The following is a 20574-nucleotide window of genomic DNA, read 5'->3' as shown; positions in this document are numbered from 1 at the left end:
TTAGGAGCATAACCCCCTATTTGAGTCTCAGATCTCCCCCTTCCTCCTTCTTTTCCCTCTGTGGTGATCCCCGAAAGTGCTGCTGATCCTTTAGGTGCATAAACTTGTCTATATTTTAGAGGTGCCTGTGTTTTAGCCTCTGGCTACATGGAGTGCCTCATACTAATATCTGACCCCCTGTCTTCCTGTTTAATCTCCAAAGCAATTCACAAACCAGGGGATGGAGTTCAGAGTCTGCCTACCAGTTTAGCTCCTGTTCAAAATCTGGCCAGAGGAGGAGAAATTGTCACTGTCTACCTTAAACTCACCTGGAATATAGGAAATTCAGGTTTAATTCTCCCACATCTCAGCACTTTAGCCACTGAGCTAAGCAATTCTGATTTGGGCAATTCTTTGTGATTTCTCATATTCAATTTCAGTGGGTGCTGTGTGCGCGATTGCAGGAAGGATTTTCCCTTAGTGATACCTGTTGGGCTCTCTAGGGAACCCCCTGGAGTTATGCTTCCATGGAAGCGCATATATACCCCTGCTGCCCATCCACCCCCTCAGTTCCTTCTTATTGCCCATCACAGTTGTTGGAGTGCTCTAGTCCTTGCTTTTCTGCAAGTGCATTCCTTAGTGTATCATTTACATAAAATATATTAGTTTTTGGTTGTATAGTGTAAGTTATTAGAATTAGTGGGTTTTTCCCCAGACTGAGGTATACCTCAGTCCTAGGGCTTCAAACTGTGACAAGTGCCTGAAGCCTATGCCCTGTGGTGACCCACACAACTCTAGTCTCAACTGCTTGGGAGAGGGTCACAAGGCAGATGTTTAAAACTCATGGAGGTGGCACTTAGCCACAATCAGCCCTGGAATCAGCACTGATGGCCTCCATGCACAGTGCACAGACTTTGCTGCATCAACCATTGGCACCAAGGTGACTAGTTCTGGCAGAGACATAGTGCCAATGTGGGGCACTGCTCTCAATCCCCAGTGCTGCATAAGAAGAAGAAAGCAGAGAGGAGCAGCTCTCCTTCCCAGCATGCAGCCTGTCTGTGTCCACAGTCGGGAAACTCCAAGACTACCCTGCCATGCCATCTGCCCCCATGCCAGCCTATACCATTGCTAAAGGGCAACTGAGCCTGGTGTAGGTGGACTCTGTGGAGTTGGATGACACTGTTGTAGAAGATATTGACTATCAGTCCATTCCAGAGATGTTTGAGGCTGTCAGAACCCATTGAGTTCTCCTGGTCTGGCACCGAAGATGGCACACTGAGCACACTGCTTGTGCCTCTGCACTGATGATACCACCAGAGTCTACAGCACCAGGGGAGAAGCACTGGCTCAATCTGTGGTTTTGGCAGTGGTGCTGATGCCTTGTCTGCCAGCAGTTAGACATAGAGGTAAGCCAGCCAGTATGATGCAGCATTCCTTTTGATGCTGTTCACCCACACCGACTTCTTTGACATCACCCTGATCCACTCCGGAATATTCTTTGGAATTGGAAGCAGAGTCCTGTGCATCCAAGACAACAGGAAATCGATCCCAGTCTCGGCACCATTCTCAGCACCGCAGCACTGCCCCTCGACAACATGGCCAACTCAATGGCAGCTTCTTATGCAGTGGCCCTTTTGGACATAGTGGGCATATCATCTGGTCCAGGGGCCACTGCCATCTCTGGCGGCTTCAGTATATTTGGCCCCTCATGGTGCCCTGTCTGCCACGCCACTTCCAGGGGGTCCTCGATTGGAGTCTAGGTACAGCCTCCAGTGAGCCAGTCCTTGGCCACTAATTGAGGGTGAAACCTCTGTGACTTCGCAGCCCCAGGCCACCTAGCAGCCACTTGAGGCTTAAGGAGAGGCACTACAGGAACCTGAGGACCCAGTTACCCTTGAAGCGTCATTGTCCTTACCGCCTGACGAAGTAGTTATGGGGACATTACCCTTCCTCTCAACCATAGATGGAATGGCCCACCAGGACTTGCTGAAAATAGTGGCCCAAAAGCTGGGGGTGCAAGAAGAGTTATCAGAGAAGTCTGATCTGATAGGGGACATCCTCACACCCAAAGGTCCAGATATAGTGCCTCTTCCATTTATCAAGACTGTGGCCAACATAACCAGGGTACTGTGGTAAACCCCGTCCCTTAACCCCCAACAGCCAAGGTAGTAGAGTGTCCATATTTTGTTCCTTAACATGACCATGAACATTTGTTTACAAACCCAGTTCCAGGTACCCTCACGGTGCAAGCAGTAAACCACATAAAGAGGCTGGGTCAACCTAGGCCAACCCCAAAAGATTTAGACCTTTTCCACCAAAAGGCCTAAGCCCCAGGATATGCCTTTAACTCTTGGTTGGCCCCAAGTTCAAAGAACTCCCCTCTGATCCCTGACAGGAGTTTGGGGCAGTAGCTGAGGAAGGCATGGTGGTTTCTTATACAGCTCTGCAAGGATTTGGCTGATTCAGCAGCCCTTACTATGCCCATAGCCATGGCCATGCATAGGAACTTGTGGCCACAGGTGTTAGAGATTCCACCAGAAGTCCAGAACATAATCCAAGATCTGCCCTTTGAGAGGTCATGCCTTTTCTCAGACCAGACCAACACCAGGTTACATAGCCTGAAGGATTCCAAGGTGACCCTCAGGACCCCATAGAGTAGGCCTTTTAAGCCCAGCCATCCCCCTGGCCATATTAACCTGGACCCAGGCAGGATTTCACTAGGTGCAGGGGCAGGAATGGCAACAATAGTAATGGGAGGAGGTTCTCATAATCCTCCTCTGATCAGTGTTCGGACCCCTCCAATAAAGGCCAAGGCCCCAAATTGATGTGTGCCCGGGGACGGGGTTAGAGTTCTCCCCTTGAATTGTCTTCCCTTTGTTAGTTATCTGTCTTGATTCCACAGTGCTTGGGCACAAAGTATTCTACCCCACTCTGCTCCCTCCCACACCCCTTCCCCATCCCTCTTCGGGGAGCATGCTCATGAGCACTAGGAGCAATATAAGGAGGTTCCTTCAGAGATTGGGGCACGGGGTTTACTCCTTTCCTAATCTCAGAAGCCAAAGGTGGGTTTTGGTCCTTACTGGATCTTTGGGCAAGGCAAAGGTTCAGAATGATAACCTTGGCTTCCATTATTCCCTCCCTCGGTCCAGGAACTGGAATACTACCTTGGTTTAAAAGACACTTATTTTCATATATTGATCATTCTTGCTCACAGATGATTCCTCTGGTTTATGGCTGGCCACTCTCACTACCAGTTGGTGGTGCTCTCCTTTGACCTCTCCTTGGCCCCATGGGTGTTTATGAAATGCATAGCAGTTGTAACTGCCTTTCTCAGAAAACATTGGGTCCAGGTGTTTCTATACCTGCAAGACTGGCTTATCAAGGGCCCATCAGAAAGTCAGGTGTAAGAGCACAAGGAGCTGATGCAAGCTACATGCCTCCAACTGGGGCTTATGTTGAAGACTGCCAAGCCCACACTCCTCCCCACACAGCAAATAGAGTTTGTAGGTACCTTGTTGGACATAGCCCCAAGCTAGGGTCTCTCTCCCCAGGCAAAGATTCCTAGCAGTAAGGGACATTATAGAACGGCTATGGTTATCCCCTATCACAGGGGTCGGTAACCTATGGCTCACTAGGAAGCCAGATATGGCTCTTCTGGAGCCCCGACTCAGCCTCTCTTAGCTCCCCCCTCAACAGGGAGCCAGCGCTGGTGCTACAGCCTTACAGCCCCCTGCAAGATTGGAGCCAGCGCTAGCTTCCTGCAGGGGTGGAAGGAGGAACAGGGGGAGAAAGCCCTGAGCCTCCCCGCCAGATCTGGTGTGCGGGGAAGAAGCTCCAGCATTTTTAGCTCTGCATGCTGTCATTTTCCTTCCCCTGGGACATGCTTCCTGGAGGCTTCCTTCTGGCGAATGGGAGCTGTGGAAGGCTGTGTTACACATGGCACAAAAACAAGTGTGCACCGCCCCCGTACCCAGAACCCACATCCACTCCTCCCGCTCATTCCTCTGTGGCCAGACGCCATGTCCCCAGCCCACTCCTGCCCCCTCCCCACTGGCCAGACAGCCTACCCTTTATACAGATAGCCTGACACTCTGGCACACTCCTACTCTAGCTAGACACCCTGCCCCCAACCTGCTCTTGCCCACTGCCCCCTGGCTAGATACCCTGCTCTCTGGCCACTCCTGCCCCCTCCCCCTAGCCAGACACCATACTCCCAGCCTGCTTCTGCACCCTACCTTCCACCCAGACCTCACCTCCTTACCCCCTCCTACACTTCACCTCCTGCCCAGATCCTGTACCCCCATCCCTATCCCATCACTGGCAGCCCTTTCCTGCACACTTAACCCTTCATTTTTGGCCCTGCCCCAGAACCTAGGAGGGCCCACAAAATCCACTAACCCTGGAGCCACCAGAAGAGTAAATCTGGCCTAAAGCCTTGAACCTCAGTCCTCTCTGCCTCTCCCCCACCATGGGGCTGGAGCACCAGGGGAGTGCGGTGTTTCAGTTGGGGGCCACACGAGTGAGGGTTGGAGGGGGGGGGTTTTTGTTTGTTTTTTTGCTGGTCATATCCCTGACTGATTTTTATGTGGGTCAGTGGCCCCCAACCCAAAAAGGTTCTCCACCTCACCTTTGCCATAAATAAAGACAATGTTGAAACCTTTTCTGCTGGACATAATATTTTACTTTATTTAAAAATGAAGCCTGGCCATCAAGCCCCCAGTTGGGGTTTAGTCCCTATCTGGCCACATTGTCATAACACTCCTGCATTTACCCAACCCTGAGCCCATCATATACCTGAACTGCTGCCATCAGCCTCTCTTACCCCATATCCCCAAACTCCTGCACCCCCACATTCCTAGACTCCTGTACTTCCACATTACAGCCCCCCACCATAACACCCTTACACCCCCACACAAACCCCAGCCTCCTGCCCTGAGCTCTTCATACACCTTAACCCCCTGCCCTGAGCCCCTCATACCTCCATATCCCCAGTTTCCTGCCATAACACTCCTGCACCCCCACACACGCCAGCCTTGTGCCCTGAGTCCATTATACAGCCAAATCCTCTGCACTGAGCTCTTCATATATCTCAACCCAGACTCCTGAACCCACACATCCCCAGCCCCTTGCCATAAGCTTGACAGGGCAGCCTGAATGTGTGCATGAAGCTGGATTTGACTAGTTATGATGTAAACTTCAAAGAAATGTGCAAAAAGATGCAGCAGTAGAAGTCCCATTAAATAAAGTCTATGGGTACGTCTAAACTACATGCCTCCGTCGACGGAGGCATGTAGATTAGCCAGATCAGCAGAGGGAAATGAAGCTGCGATTAAAATAATCGCGGCTTCATTTAAATTTAAATGGCTGCCCCGCTCTGCCGATCAGCTGTTTGTCGGCAGATCGGGGCAGTCTGGACGCGCCGCTCCGACAAAGAAGCCTTTCTTGATTGGCACAGGTAAACCTGGTTTCACGAGGCATACCTGGGCCGATCAAGAAAGGCTTCTTTGTCGGCGCGTCGCGTCCAGACTGCCCCGATCTGCCGACAAACAGCTGATCGGCAGAGCGGGGCAGCCATTTAAATTTAAATGAAGCCGCGATTATTTTAATCGCGGCTTCATTTCCCTCTGCCGATCTGGCTAATCTACATGCCTCCGTCGACGGAGGCATGTAGTCTAGACACACCCTATGAGTACAATGTTTCTTTTATTTGATTATTAATCATCATGTCAATTATCAATAATATTAAGTTGTATTTTTTCCATCATGCAAACGAGCATTCTTATTTGGCTCGTTGTTGACCACTTGTTCTGAATTTGGTGTAGTTTGGCTCTTAGGTTTGAAAAGGTTGCTGACCCTAGCCCTATCACAATGGTGGCATGCACATAGATCATGCAACACGCCAGACGTAGGCAGCACCCTCTTCAGGCCATGGCTTGTTCATACTCACAAGCCCACATGGTGGTCATCATTCCTCCCCCAGTATGGACTCCATGACCTGATGACTGCCAGAGGGGGTCAGGTGCAGTGGTGTGTCGTTCACGAAACTGCAGACATTGGTTCAGCTGGTAATGGATGCCTTGGTGCGAGCACACATTGGCAACTTGAGAACAGAAGGTATGTTGTCCGAGGAGGCGTTATCACTGCACATCACTGTCAAGGAACTAAGAGCAGTCTGTCTTGCATGCCAGATGTTCCTAGCCAATATACAAGGCAGGTGTGTCTCAGTTCTAACAAACAACACAGCAGAGATATTTTAAATAAAATAGAGAGGTGATACTTGTTCCTCTCCTCTATACCAGGAAGCCCTGCTACTGTGGGAGGTTTTTGTCCAATATTCCATCCAGTTAGAAGCCACAAACTCCCAGGAACTCAATGTATTGGTTCAGACATTCCTTTCAAACTCACAAGTGGTCTTCCAGAGCAGATGTAGCCCTAGGTATTTTCTGCAAGTGGAGGTATCCCCCCACAGACCTCTTCACAATGAAAAGCAACAGGGAGTGTCAGCTGTTTTGCTTCTTCCTAAAACACATCCCATGCTCCATAGGGAATGTGTTTCAGGTTTCCTGGACATCCCACCTACTATACACGTTTCCTTCTCAGACACAGAGTCCTCCTCAGGGTGCAACAATACAGGGCTTCTCTGATCCTGGTGGCACCAGCCTGGCCCCGCCAGCATTGGTTCACTACTCTCCTGGAGCTTTCAGTGTAAGACCCTATAGCCTTTCCCATGTTCCCAGACCTCATTAGCCAGGACCATGGCCAATTATATCACCCCAACCTACAGTCCCTCCACCTAATGGCCTGGAAGCTCCATGGTTAATAGGGACCGAACAACTATGCTCAGAATTGATGCAGGCGATGCTATTGAACAGTAGGAAACCTTCCACCAGAGACACTTATCTGGAAGCATTTCTCAATTTGGTCCCTTCAGCAGGGCATAGCTCCAGCCCCTTCATACTAGAACCATGAAGGCAAGGGTTAGCCATATCATCAGTCAGGGTCCACCTGGCAGGGTCCATCTTGGCCTTCCATCTGGGAAACCAAGGAAAGGGGGTCTTTGCCAACCCAATAGTACATTGTTTCTTTAAGGGCCTGGATAGGTTGTACCCACATGTGCGACAGCCTTTTCCCGCCTGGGACTTGAACCTAATCCTCACACAGCTCATGGGGGTCACCTTTTGAGTGACTTGCTCTCTTGTTGCGCCTGTCCTGGAAAGTGGCTTTCCTGGTGGCCATCACATCAGCTCGATGGGTGTCAGAGCTCTGAGTATTTACCTCAGAGCCCCCTTACATGGTTTTCTTTAAGGACAAAGTGAAACGGTGCCTACATCTGGCATTTTTACTTAAGGTGGTGTCGTGTTTTCATGTAAACCAGGATATTTTCTTCCCGGTTTCCTTTCCCAAGCCACATGCCAATAACAAAAAACGAGCACCCCACACTCTTTGGATGTGAGATGTGCTTTAGCCTTTTATTTGGTGGACTGAAACCATTCTGCAGGACTTCCCAGGTCTTCATCGCCATAGCAGAAAAGGTGAAGGGTCTGCCCATGTCTGCCCAGCATATATCATTGTGGATCATGGCCTGCATTAGGACCTGTTATGACTTGGTTAAAGTGCAGGCTGTGGCACTTACATCTCATTCCTTTAGAGCCCAGGTCTCTTCAGCGGCTTTCATGATACATGTGCCCATCCTGGATATTTGCAGGGTGGCCACCTGATCCTCCATATTTACCAACCATTATGTCATCTCACAATAGGGTGGGGATGATGCAGCCTTAGGCAGAGCTGTGTTGCAGTCCATTTCCGATTAGTCTCTGACCTCCACCTCCTTAAATTTGTCTTGGGACTCAACTAAATGGAATAGACATGAGTGATCACTCGAAGACAAAAAAATGGTTAACTGCCTTTAGTAACTGTTGTTCTTTGAGATGTGCTGCTCATGTCCATTCCAAATCCCTCCCATCTCCCCTTCAAAAGAGTGTTCCAGAAAGAAGGAACTGAGGGGGCAGAGAGCCAGCAAGGGCATATAAGCGCTGCCATAGAGGTGCCACTCCAGGGGACTCTCCTGCTGGCCCAACAGGTACCTCTAAAGGTAGAACCTTCTGACAATCGTGCATGTGGCAGGTGCATATCTAAATGGAATGGACATGAGCAACACATCTTGAAGCACAACAGTTATGAAAGATAGGTAAGTGTTGTTTGTGTGGGGCAATGGTTAAGGTATCCACCTGGGAGGTAAGAGACCCTAGCGCAGTTCCCATGCTTCAGTTCATCTCATTGTTCATTACAAATGGCACAGCTTCACCAGAAGATTCAACACTTCAGTGGCTAGAGCTCCTCAGTGGTTAAAGTTTGGTGGAGACTCTTGTTCAAATTCTTTTGCTTCTACTGATATAGAGGGGAGAATTGAACCTTGGTTTCCCACATCCTCCATGAGTACTCTAACTAACCACTGGGCTAAATGTTAAAAGGTGGCAGTGGAGTCATTACCAATACCTTCTCTGGCTATTTTATATGGTCAGGGCAAGGCAAATGTTTGACACACTTAAGCTGCCTGACTCCAGGAGAGGGGATCTTACTTGTGGATTGCTAAACAGAATTTGCTACCTCCCTGCAGCCCCGATTTAGGTGTCTATATTTGAAAGGGGAGGTGAGACTTACTGCACACCCGTCTGGTCGGCATCTTCCATTGGCTAGTTTAAGTGGCTCCTCCCATTACCTGGCTTTTGTAGATCAGGTTAATTGTACAGGAACCTAAGCACCTAATTCTGTTTTGTGGATACTGGTGTTATTCCTGTGATATTTTAATCACCTACCAGTTAGGTGCCATACTTCTCAGCATGGCACTGTTGGTCAGTCCCTTGGTGGATCCCGTCCTTCAGCTTTACCTCTGAGTGTGGGAGGAAGTAAAAATATAAGGAAAATAGGACCCTCTCCATGCCTTAATAATTCATATGTAGACAGATTAGATGGTGGCAGAGCAGATGGATTAACTACAGTGATGAAAAAATCCCTTTTGGCACTGTAGCAAGCATCTCCTCTACCATAGGTACCGACTCTATGGGAGCTCTGGGGCTGGAACACCCATAGGGAAAAATTAGCATGTTTTAGATTCATTAGCAACCAAGTTCTCCCTTCCCCCAGCACTTCATGCCCTCCAGTGAGCCGGCTGACCAACTCCTTTCCCTCCCTTCCAGAGTTTCCTAAACAGCAGCTGTTCCAGGGCATTCTGGATGTTGCAGGAGACTGGGGGAGGAATGGGGATGGGGCACATGCAGGGGAAAAGGCATTGCAGGGACTTGGTAGAATGGAGGTAGGGTGAACGGAGATAAGAGATCCTTAAGATAAGGGCTTTATTCCGGAGGATCACGCCAGTCTAGACGCTTTTTTCCGGCTTTTCCCCAAGCCGGGAAAAAAGCGGCAGACATGTTTATTTAAATCCGCGGGGGATATTTAAATTCCCCGCGGATTTCCCTATTCTGACTTACCTTCTTTGCATGACTTTTCCGGAATTAGGGGCCAGTGTAGACGTAGCCTTACTGTTTAGGAGGAGTTCTTGAACAAATGGACTCACAGACAGATACACAAATCTCTAAATATATATAGATATAGATACTGAAAGCAGAGTCCTTAAAATCTATGCATCACATATAAAAATACCCCATCATTCTGATCAAACAAAAATTCATATTTTATACATAAAAAATAAAATGGGCCCTTACTAGCTAAAGACAGGTTTAGTCAGGAAGAACCCAGATGTCGGAGATTAAACAAAAACACAGTTAATTACTCTGCAACAGGTATAAATATTTTATCTTACCTTTAAATATTGTATTGAGTGTGGATTGGCAAGATAGACTATTCTTTACAATAGAATACAGCATGTTGTGTAGAAAACTGTTCTAAAATGGCATTCCTTGTCTTTTCAAAATTCTAGGAGCAATACAGTTTGAACTTTTGTCCATTTAAATCCTGTGATGCCATTCTACACCCAGAGTTCTAGTAAAGAGGAATAGAAACTATATATAGCTGGAACTATTGATGTGCTACTGTCCTGCAGCAAACATTTTGGCATGGGAGGGAAGAAATCCATGCAACTGTGCCCCTCAGTAGTTTTCTGATTTATCCATTGTCATTGTCATAGAATAGCCACTGAGAAAGGAGCATTTTCTAGCTCTTCACCATCAGCCAATGAAGTAGACAACAGCATTACAACACCTTCCCTTGTTCTGGGCAAATGGTGGCTTAACAGTCTGGTTAATGTGATTTTTCAAGCACGAGAAAGCAGCATGTGCAGATGCCATGCATTTGTCGTCATTTTGCTGACCTATGGAACCAGTGCCTTAATATGATCAGTCTTAAGGGCCTGATATAAGGATGCCCCAAATTCTTGGGACCTCTAGAACCCACAGAACATTTGCCTCCCTCTCTTTTGCTGAGTTCTGTGTTTTAAACTTTTGGATTACCTACTAAAATGTAGCTGACACATTCCTGACACACAGAAAATGGATGTGCCAGCCCAGCTGTGGTGGCTTTTGTCAAATGATTTGCCATCAGAGTGCTAAATTTAGGTTATAGTAACAATAGAATTAATTTTGATCACTTATTTTTTGAATCATATTCATGTGCTCTGGTAGCTTTTTTCTTGTAGTGCCATATCATTCTCATCTCTTTTCCCACATTTCCCCTCTGGCTGCCAAACTTCATAGGCTTTGACACTGGTGAATGGAGCTGAGGTGATGTGAATTCACAAAATAATAGGGTTAGGCAGAGGACAGTTTCCACCTTTAGTGCTGTTACTATTTTGCTGGAGACAGTCTTTTGAAAAGCTGGTTTAATATGAGAGAAGGGGAGAGCCCAAGCACTTTTGCTTTGTCTACAATAGGGACATTTTCTAAAAATATCCCACTGTTACTAGCATCAGCTGAACTCTACCAGTGGTAACAACATGGGGAGCCCTAATCTACAGAGGCTGCCGACATTTATAACATTGGTGTTTAAAATATCTGCAACAGCTGATAGCACATTGATTGTGAGGTCTCCCAATGTGTTAATGACATACCGAATTTGCTGTTCTTAATGTGGAGGGATATCACAGAAATGGCTGGGGGAAAAAAAAACAGATTTTTGTAAAGCTGCCACTGCTAGATTATGGTAGACAGACATCCTCCACATACACATGCTTTTTGGAGATCATTTTAAGCGCTGTCAATTTGTATTAACAATGATGGGAAATGTTTTTAACGCAGGACAGTTACTTAATGAAATCTTTGATTCTGTAGAAAACATTGGGGACTATAATGAATGTCTCAGCAAATACAGTGTTTCCTCTCCTGTGAATGAAATGCCAATAGGCACAGATTTTAACCAGTTGTTTTGTTTTTAGTATTTTATATTGAATCTTTTCCTGATTTGAAATGTAAAACATTGACATATTTCCAGGAAACATTTTTAAAACTTGAAATCAACATTCCAGGTATAATTAATAAAGGTCATCATGGAGTATGAAACTGTCATAAGTTAATAGTCTTCTGTTGCTACATTAAGTACTGAAATGTTATAGTTTCAAAGCAGGAGATTAATAGGATTATTTTATAAGAATTTCATATCTAATCATGTAAATATGTAGATTGCGTCTAGATTGGCATGATTTTCCAGAAATGCTTTTAATGGAAAAGTTTTCCGTTAAAAGCATTTTCGGAACAGAGCAACTAGATTGGCACGGATGCTCTTCTGCAAAAGCACTTATGCCAATCTAGACGCACTTTTCCACAAAAAAGCCCCGATCACCATTTTCGCGGTCTGGGCTTTTTTGCAGAAAACAAATCTGAGCTGTCTACACTGGCCCTTTTGCACAAAAGCTTTGCGCAAAAGGGACTTTTGCCTGAATGGGAGCAGAATAGTATTTCCGCAAGAAGCACTGATTTCTTACAGTAGGAAGTCAGTGCTTTTGCGGAAATTCAAGCGGCCAGTGTAGACAGCTGGCAAGTTTTTCCGGAAAAGTGGCTGATTTTCCGGAAAAATTGGCCAGTTTAGTCACAGCTGTATAATATTACATAATACATGATATTGCTCAAAAGCTGCATTGTGACTGTCTTATAAATCATATCACTCACTATATTAAATACACTGTATTTTTATGAAAGAGCTGGCATCTACCCACAGTAGAAGTATTGACCTACTTCACCTTTTAATTGTTATAGAACTTAGATTTATTGGGCCAAATCATCTGATGTAGCCTCACTGAAATCCGCGAAACTACATTGGGCCTATAGAGAACTGTGAAATTCTCCCTTGATTACCACAGCACCAGTGTAGCGCCTTGTTTAGTAGCAATGGTGTAATGTAGCCCACTCACCAGCATTTATACCTTTGTATAATAATTCCTATAACAGACCTCTTAGTAAAACATCCATTTTGAATGAATAATAGTCAGTGATGGAGAATCCATGACCGTTCTTCCTAAATTGCTCTGCGGGTTAATTACTCTCACTCCATGGTCCTAAAACTATGGCTTGTGGGCCACATCTGGTTCCTTGATACATTTTGACCGGCCTGCTGAATCCAGTGACATTACAATTATATGCAGTCCATGGGCTACATGTGGTCCATGAGGGTAATCCCCTGGTGGGCTGTGAGAGTTTGTTTACATTGATTGTCTGTATTTTGTTGTTCCCAGCCAATGGGAGCTGTGAGAAGTGGTGCAAGCCATGAGGATGTGTTGGATGCTGCTTCCTGCAGCTCCCTTTGGCCTGGAATGGTGAAACGTTACCACTTGGAACTTTGGGCGACTGTGCCTGTGGACACTCCAGGTCAGACTTCTGGTGAAAAAGGCGCTAACTCAAGAGTTTTGGGCTTAGTGTGCTCCAGAGAGACTCAGAAATGGGGTTTGTGCAATCTGTGCTTGCATTCTGGGTACTACGTTTAACAGAACCTCGATTTTAAAATTGTTAATCGTTGGGCCACTTGCTTTTCAGGATAAATTGCTCCTGGTGCAAACACTGTTTTCACTGTCCTGTAGAACTACAGTGACAGATAAAAGGTTCCTACAAGGAACTTAATCAAAACAAGCGTGTACACACCTCTACAGAAAAGCACACTTCAGGACTTGATACAGATAAGACAAAACTAAATCTGTAAGAGGGACTCTTCATCTTCTTTCCTTGGCTCCATGCTACTCTTCACCAAATTCCCTCTCTATTGCCCCTTCCCCCTACTTTCCCACCACACCTCTACCTCTTCCTCCCCTCTTGCTTTTCTCTGAGCTCCTATCTACCTCACTGCACACACTCCTAAGATAAAATAACTACCAATTTTCCTCTCACCCTCAGTTGTCTTGTCTATGTTAATTGTAAGCCCTCCAGGGTAGTAATAGTCCTTTGCACATTTAGTTATGTTTAAAAGGTATACATTATTTTCTATAATTGATCTACTCCAGTATTTAAAGACTATAATCAAGTCACACTTAACCTTTCTTTGTTAAGATAAATGGATTGAGCTTCTTAAATTCATCACTAGAAATCATATTCTCTAATCCTTTAAAAGCGACAAGGAGTCCGGTGGCACCTTATAGACTAACAGATGTACGGGAGCATAAGCTTTCGTGGGCAAAGACCCACTTCGTCAGATGCATGAAAGCTTATGCTCCCATACATCTGTTAGTCTATAAGGTGCCACAGGACTCCTTGTCGCTTTTGCAGATCCAGACTAACACGGCTACCTCTCTGATATTCTAATCCTTTAGTCACTGTTGTGATTCTTCTTTCAACCCACTCCAGTTTTTTCACATCCTTCTTGAATTGTGGATCCCAGAACTGAGCCCGGTATTCCAGCAGTGGTCATTCCAATGCTAAATATAGAGTAAAATAACCTCTTTAGTTCTACTAAAGGTTCCCTTGTTTATGCACCTCAGAATCACATTAGGCTTTTTAAGCACAATAGAGCTTCCGTTGTTACTAGTGCAATGATAAGAGATTTGAAGAGAAGGCTCTGTATAGACCAGGTTCCTACTGTGCTGTAGTAATTAAACAAACAAACAAACAAACAAAAAAGCAATCTTCTCTTCCTTCTCCACAGAGCAGAGAGCTAGAAGTCGACTTGAATTTTATTCTTTGTCTGGGTATGTCTACACTAGAAAGTTAGTTCGAACTAACGGACGTTAGTTCGAACTAACTTTCCTATGCGCTACACTAGCGCTCCGCTAGTTCGAATTTGAATCGAACTAGCGGAGCGCTTAGTTCGAACTAGGTAAACCTCATTTTACGAGGACTAACGCCTAGTTCGAACTAGCTAGTTCGAACTAAGGGCTGTGTAGCCCTTTAGTTCGAACTAGTGGGAGGCTAGCCCTCCCCAGGTTTCCCTGGTGGCCACTCTGGCCAACACCAGGGAAACTCTATGCCCCCCTCCCGGCCCCGGACCCCTTAAAGGGGCACGGGCTGGCTACGGTGCCCGTGCCAGGTGCAAGCCTGCCAGCACCCAGCTAGCAGACCCTGCACCTGGCACGGCACAGAGCCACCCACCCGATGCCCCCCAGCCCACCCCCTCTTGCCGGGACCAGGCTGGCGGCTCCCGGGAGCTTGCCCTGGACCGCAAGAGGCGGGCACCTTCCTGGGCTAGTGCGGACATCGTGGACCTCGTCCACGATCTCCGCACTAGGCACAGGAAAGTGGCCGTCTAGGGCAGGAGAGCTGCCAGCCTGGCCACCCAGGACCAGGTGTGCATGAAAATCAAGGGGGTCCACTGAGACCCCCGACCCTGAGCCCTGAGCTTACAATGGCCGTACTGGGTCAGACCAAAGGTCCATCTAGCCCAGTAGCCTGTCTGCCGACAGCGGCCAACCCTAGGGACCCTGGAGGGGATGGACCGAAGACAATGACCAAGCCATTTGTCTCGTGCCATCCCTCTCCAGCCTTCCACAAACTTTGGGCAGGGACACCACTCCTACCCTCTGGCTAATAGGACTCCATGGACCCAACCTCCATGACTTGATCTCACTTCCCTTTAAACTCTGTTCTAGTTCTAGCCTTCACAGCCTCCTGCAGCAAGGAGTTCCACAGGTTAACTATTTGCTTTGTCAAGAACAACAACTTTCTCTTACTAGTTTCAAGCCTGCTACCCATTCCTTTCCTTTGGTGTCCTCTAGTCCTTCTTTATGGGAACTCAGGAAGAACTTTTCTGAATGCACCCTCTCCACCCAACCCCTGCTTTTACAGACCTCTATCCTGTCCCCCCTCCGTCTCCTCTTTTCTAAGCTGAACAGTCCCAGTCTCTGTAGCCTCTCTTCATATGGGACCTGTTCCCAACCCCTGATCATGTTAGTTGCCCTCCCCTCTCCCAGCCTTTCTCTTCCCCTCTCCCACCTCCTTTTCCCAGTCTCCCCCAGTTTTTTTCAATAAAGACAGAGTCAATGTTGGAAGAAACGTTATCTTTATTTTGTACATCAAGAAGAAGGGGGGCTAGGGAAGGGCAAGTGGAAGGAGGTGAGGGAGGAATGGGGTACGAGCCCCCGATGGGGAGGACTGGGCTGGCTCTGCGGGCTTCTGGGGGTGGAAGCTCTCCTGCAGCCCCCCAATTACCCCCTCTCCCCAGATGGCAGCCTGCGGCAAGTGCAGCCGGGCTGATGGCCGAGTGGTGTGATGTGCCCAGTGTGGGCACTCAGGGCACTCCAAGCCAGAACTTCTTTGCAAGCGGGGCACCCCTTAGAACTGTGTGTCCGGGGTGGGGGTCGGGACCCTTTAAGCGCAGCCCTCGGCTAGCCTGAGACAGTATCTCCATGCTCTAAGTCCTCCTTTTATGCCCTGCCGGCACTGCTTCCGGCCATCCTTAAGCCCTGTTCAGAGTCCACTCAATGTGGACTTACTAGTTCGAACTAGCAAAACGCTAGTTCGAACTAGTTTTTAGTTCTAGATGCGTTAGTTCGAACTAGCTTAGTTCGAATTAACTAATTCGAACTAAGTTAGTTCGAACTAGCGCTGTAGTGTAGACGTACCCTCTGTGACTCACTGACCTGTTATTATATCACCCTGGGCAAGCCATTCAATCTCCCTGCCACACTTGCCACACCTGTGAAATGAATCTCACTGCAATACTTTACTCAAAGCATACTGTTAAGCTTAAACTCATGTTTGAAAAATGCTTTGGGAGCCCTACATGAAAGATTATATAGAAATCCAAAATAGTAAAAAGTATTTAGTAATAATTCTAGTTACTAGCTGGTTTGAAGTTTTAGTTTATTTCTATATTGCCAACTGCAAACATTCAAAATCAAAACACATGAGTCAATCCCCCACTATCATGTGATTAGCTTAAAAAGCAAGAGATTTTTAAAATAGTACATTTTGGGTTCTTTTTATTTGCCTTCTTTTTAAAAAATCTTTTAGGCCTCGTATGCTCATGTTTTTCTCCACAATCAAGAAAACTAGTAACTTATTCTGTTTTATTTTTTAAATGAAAGCTGAATTTGTCATATAATCACCTGCCTCCAGGAACTGGGGCTTTAAGAAATACACCAAATATCATGAGAGTTGGCAGCACTGATATATTTTAATTTTGTCACTGAATAATAATCAGCTACTCAGAATGTTGCTAATTCCATTTAGAATTAGGCCACATATGTTCATTGATAGCATTTAAAATATGCTTGTCATTATGCATAGTTTTGGATATAAAGCAAATTGGAATGAATATAAGATTTTCTAGCCCTAGAACATGAATATTTCTGGGTACTAGTAATCAGCAAAGTTCTTGTATTAGAACAACATACACTCCAAGTTTTTATTTGAAGAAACTAATGACAAATGTTATTCACTGTTTAAAATAGGTGACTCATTTCGTACAGTACGGGAGAGTGTAGTGTTGTGCAGTACTTTCAAACCTGAGGATTCAGAGGTCCCCTGTTCGCTCTCTTTTGTCTATAATGAAACAGGCTGCACAGGATATGGCTGTTAACAGATGATAATGAAAAGTGAAGGGCTGGGCCATGCAAAGCCCCAGGGTGGCTCAGCATGGTGCTAAATTCTCAAGAAGAGCTGATTGCTTTCCAAAAATAAGAGTGGGAACTAGGGCAGATAATCCCCATAAATGCACTTGTGACTGCTAAACATTCACAAGTAGTGTATTGTATTCAGACACATGCAGCCTTACACATTTGTATTTATATACATGTAAACATATCATATGTGTACATATGTTTCCAGATCATCCACAGAAGTGGATTTTGCCCATGAAAGCTCATGAAACCATATATATATATATTTATTAATCTCTACGGTGCCTCAGGACAATTCATTGTTTTTAAAGTTACAGACTAACACAGCTACCTCTCTGAGACATACGCCCACATATATATCATAATAGGATTCCTTCAAGAATCGTTCTTGTACTAAAATATTATTTGTATATTTTATTGTTGCTAATGTATTTAAAAATATATTCATATTTTAAACCAGTTAATTCCAGATGTGAATGGCAAATGTCTAACAAACAAACAAAAATTAAATAACATGTTTTGTTTTAGATTATCTTCTCTTTAATCTGAATAGGACAAAGTTTATCCTGATTTGGTATTTACCTTGTTCACACTACACGTGAACCAAGCAGTTCTAGTTTCACTCTAAATTGTGATGGTGGTGTTGCCATTGTTCAGAATTAGCGTTGTATCAGCACTTCTCTTATAAATACAAATGTATGTTCCAGAAGCTTAATAACTTAATAAGCCACAGAATTTCACACTTGGCACAGAGGTTCAGTGCTTGTGGGTTAGTTTGAGCTTTTCCACAATTTCTTTTAATTAAATGCATTTGATAGGAATGTAGATAAAAGAAAAAAGAAGCTAACTGGTCTTTAATACTTATACTCCTAAAAGTTTAATGATAGCTTTGTTTATTAAAATGAAAACATATGTACCACGGTTCCTAGTGGAAACCCTTGTGAAATGTTTTCGTAAATTTGAAATAGCAGCAGCTAATGTTTTCAAATCAGTCATTTTCAGGTTGGGTCAGCTTGAAGCATTTCCTGAAGGTACTTTCAGGGCAGATCTCCTCTGCAAATGTATATGTGCATGTGATGCATGGTGTTCGGGGGGAGCCCCAAGGGTCATGTACCCCTCCAAACCTGCTTCCCCCCATTCACCAGCAGCACCAGGAATTGGAGCAACCAAGCTCTAGTGTGCTCTGCTCCCCTGGCTCCCAGCCACATAGCTTGGGGGAGGAGGCTTGGGGAAAGGGGTGGAATTGCTCTCTCTCACTGGCAATTGGGAAGAGGAGTGGCAGGGTTGGGAGCCAAGGGAGTGGAGCAGGTTGGGGTTAAGTCATTTAACTTCCCGCCTCCTCCACTGATGAGTGCAGGGGGGAGGGGTACTTTGCTGCTGTGGCCAGGCTACCATTAGTGCCCCAGGCTGTATCACTCAGGGGAGGGAGCTGCGGGGAAGGGTTGGAATGGGGACACAGCAAGAGTGGAGTAGGGATGAGGTAGGGCAAGGTGAGAATGGGACGAGGCAGGGCCCTTTCTTGGATGAGGGGTGGTGTGGGGAGGAGTCACGTGGGGGGGCAGTCATGTGATTGGTGCCTCCGTGTATCCCTCCCCAGCAATTGCCATTGCTCAGGGGTGTGGATTTTTCACACTCCTGAGAGATTTAGCCATACTGGCCTAATCACCAGTTAAAACAGTGTTAGATTGAAGGAAAAATTCTTCTCTCTACCCAGCTATTACCTCTTGGGGAGGCGGGTTAACTGCAGTCATGGGAGAACCCTGTTGCTGTAGTAAGTGTCTACACTGAAATGCTATAGTGGTGCAGCTGCAGCTATGCTGTTGTAGCATTGTAACTATACACATACCTCATATATTTCAGCAGGACTATTGCTCACTAACTTGCTATTGTTTTGTTTTGCTTTTTACTAGAGCTAATCGTGCAAAATATACCGATAAAACAAATGTAAATGGTTTGTCTACTGTGTGAGAAAACTGCTGCTGTTGCCATTCCCCGTCTGATTTTTAAACCTAAGAAATTTGAAGAAGAATCATAGACAAGTAGAAACATACAACCTTTTGAGGTTTGCTCAACATAACTTTGAGATTGTATTAAAATATTTTGCAGTTAATGTGTGTTCCCCATGCACAAAAAAAGTTTTCTTTAACGATGCATGTGACATGGAAATCTACATGAATGATTTACTATCATGCGCCTGATTTCATTCTGCCTTGCCCCTTGTACTCATTTACACCTGTGCACAGGGAATTGAAACTCCAGCATTTCACCCCTAATGGAATTGCTAGCATTTCACCCCTATTTCTGCACACTTTAACCATGCATACACAGCTATACAAGGAAGCCATTGTAATTTTTTGTGTGGGAGGAGACTATAGAAGAAGGGATATGTTGTGTACGGCTTCTCTTCCACACTCAGATAACCCACCCCATTGTATACTTAGCACGTGGACTACACAGCAAACATTCCACATTATCTCTTTTCTCCTACCTTAAAACAGCCTACTCTCATTTCCTGTGGGATTAGTGTAGTTATATTTTCTATGCCATCCCTTGCCAACCGACATGCCCATTGAATTCTTTGGGCTTTCCATCCAGCCCAGAGTACTTTCTGGCTATGTCTACACTGGCAGATTCTTGCGCAAGAACATCTTGTGCAAGGGTTCTTGTGCAAGAAGTCTTGCGCAAGAAAACGTCCACACTGCCATGTGCGAGCTGTGCTTTTGCACAGGAGTGCCCAAGGCAGTGTGGATGCTCTCTTGTGCAAGAAAGCTCCAATGGCCGTTTTAGCCATAGGGCTTTCTTGCGCAAGAAACCCCTACTGAGCATCCACACTGCCCTCTTGCGCAAGAGACCCTACACAAGAGGGCTTACACTTCTTTAAAAAGAGCATAGCTCTTGCGCAAGAAGCCCTCTCTTACCACACCGTACTGTAAATCTTCTTCCACAAGAGAGGGTGGGCAGTGTGGACGCTCTGAGGATTCTTGCGCAAGAACGGCCGTTTTTGCGCAAGAACCCACCAATGTAGACATAGCCTCTGAGTTCTGTTTGCCATGTTGTTGTAGCCATGATGGTTCCAGGATATTAGAGAGAGAAGGTTGGGAAGGGTCCTTACTCATGGGACCATCTTCTGTTGGTGAAGGAGACAAACTTTTGAGCTGACATTACACTTTTCCTCAGATCTTGCCTGCAGAACTATTTGTAATTTCCAAAGCTTGTCTCTTTCACCAATAAATTGGTCCAGAAAAGATATTACTTCCCCCACCTTGACTCTGAATTCTGTTCTACCAAATCATTCTTTATTTCTTGAAATCCCTAATCCCATGGTGTCCAACACATTAGTCCCTAGCCATATGTGACTAGTTGGCTTAAACAATGTAGCTATTTGGCCAGTTGAGTGTGGCTAGTTTGCCATAGCAGTAGTCTCTATAGTGATTACTGCTTCAGAACTGGTTGGACACCACAGTGCCTAATCAAAACTATCACCTCTTCAATGCCCACAAGAAATAAATCAATAGCCACCATTTTATATTATTTTTATAAAGCAACTGAATCACGAAGATGCCTAAACTGAGTCTCTGTTATTGCATTATTCCTTGTCATCCCATACT

The sequence above is a fragment of the Pelodiscus sinensis genome, chromosome 2 (genome assembly GCF_049634645.1).
Source record: "Pelodiscus sinensis isolate JC-2024 chromosome 2, ASM4963464v1, whole genome shotgun sequence".
NCBI classification, from domain to species: Eukaryota; Metazoa; Chordata; order Testudines; family Trionychidae; genus Pelodiscus; species Pelodiscus sinensis.
The sequence above is the reverse complement of the archived record's forward strand: the minus strand, read 5'-3'. Positions refer to the sequence as shown.